Source organism: Mandrillus leucophaeus, unplaced genomic scaffold (assembly GCF_000951045.1).
Source record: "Mandrillus leucophaeus isolate KB7577 unplaced genomic scaffold, Mleu.le_1.0 Scaffold452, whole genome shotgun sequence".
Lineage (NCBI taxonomy): Eukaryota > Metazoa > Chordata > Mammalia > Primates > Cercopithecidae > Mandrillus > Mandrillus leucophaeus.
In genome coordinates, this window is record NW_012104832.1 from 688,173 (window position 1) to 689,819 (window position 1,647).

A 1,647-nucleotide genomic window follows, 5' to 3' on the forward strand; every position below is an offset into this window, starting at 1 on the left:
AATGAACTTTCACTCTTGCCTTACACCATACACAACAATAAACTAAAAAAGGATTCATATGACTAAATGTACAAGTAAAACTAAAATTTCTAGAAGAAATTGTTTGCAATCCTGGATAGATAATATATTAACTTCCTAGAGCTGCCATAACAAATTATAATAGGCAAAAAATAATTTTTTTTTTTCTAAGAGACAGAATCTTTCTCTGTTGCCCAGGCTGGAGTACCATGGTGCAATCAAAGCTCACTGTAAACCTGAACTCCTAGGCTCAAGTAATGCTCCTGCCTCCACCTCCCAACTAGCTGGGACCACAGATTCGTGCCACCATGCTGGGCTAAGTTTTAAAAAATTTTTATTTGTATTAGAGATGGGGTCTCATTTTGTTGTCCAGGTTGGTCTCAAACTCCTGGCTTCAAGCATTCCTCCTGCCTTGGCCTCCTAAATTGCTGGGATTACAAGCATGAGCTACCGTGCCCAGATGACTGGTGGTAAATTTAAAGTGAATGGCTCATGATATTATTTGGACGTCTGTCCCCTTCAAATCTCATGTTAAAATATGATCTCCAAGGCTGAAGGTGGGGCCTAGTGGGAGGTGTCTGGCTCATGGGGGTGGATCCCTCATGAATGGCTTGGTGCCCTCCCCACAGTAATGAGTAAGTCCTCACTCTTATTTGTTCACGAGAGAGCTGACTGGTTATAAAGAGTCTGGGACTTCCCCTCTCTTCCTGTTGCTCCCTGTCTCACCATGTGACACGCCTGCTCCCCCTTTGCTTTCCACCATGACTGGAAGCTTCCTGAGGCCTCAACAGAAACAAATGCTCGTGCCCTGCTTCCTGTACAGTCTACAGAACCAGGAGCCAAATAAACCTCTTTTCTTTATAAATTACCCAGTCTCAGGTATTCCTTTATAATGACACAAAACAGACTAACACAACTTAAAACAACAGAAATTTAATCTCTCACATTCAGGAGGCCAGAAGTCTGAAATTCAATGGTCAGTAGAGGCTAGGCACGCTGGGATTCATGCCTGGAATCCCAGCACATTGGAAGGCCGAGACAGGTGGATCACTTGAGGTCAGGAGTTCAAGACCAGCCTGGCCAACTTGGTGAAACCCCATATCTACTAAAAATACAAAAATCAGCTGGGCGTGGTGGCAGACACCTGTAGTCCCAGCTACTTGGGAGGCTGAGGAAGGAGAATCGCTTGAACCCGGGAGGCAGAGGTTGCAATGAGCCATGATCACGCCACTGCACTCCAGCCTAAGTGACAGAGTGAGACCCCACCTCAACAACAACAACAACAACAACAACAAAAAGGCTTGTATACAAATATATGTAGGAGCTTTATTCACCAATGGCCCCAGAGTGGAAATATCCCAAATATTCATCCACAGGAAAATGGATAAACAAATTGTAGTATATCTAGACAACGGAATACTTCTCAGCAATAAAAATTAATATATGCTCCACACAGGGAAAAGCCTCAAAAACATGCTATGTTAGGCCATTCTTCTCTTGCTATAAGGAAATACCTGAGGCTGGGTAATTAATTTATAAAGAGGTATTTTTGTTTGTGAGACAGAGTCTTGCTCTGTTGCCCAGGCTGGAGGGCAGTGGCGTGATCTCAGCTCACTGCAACCTCTGCCT

The 1,647-nt window shown here is 43.8% G+C and overlaps 1 protein-coding gene across 2 annotated transcripts in view; it reads right to left on the reverse strand.

Annotated features, from left to right (window-relative positions):
• Positions 1-1,647, reverse strand: part of GPR160 (G protein-coupled receptor 160) — a 55,500-nt gene that overhangs the window by 10,711 nt on the left and 43,142 nt on the right. The gene's annotated exons all lie outside the window — the stretch shown is intronic.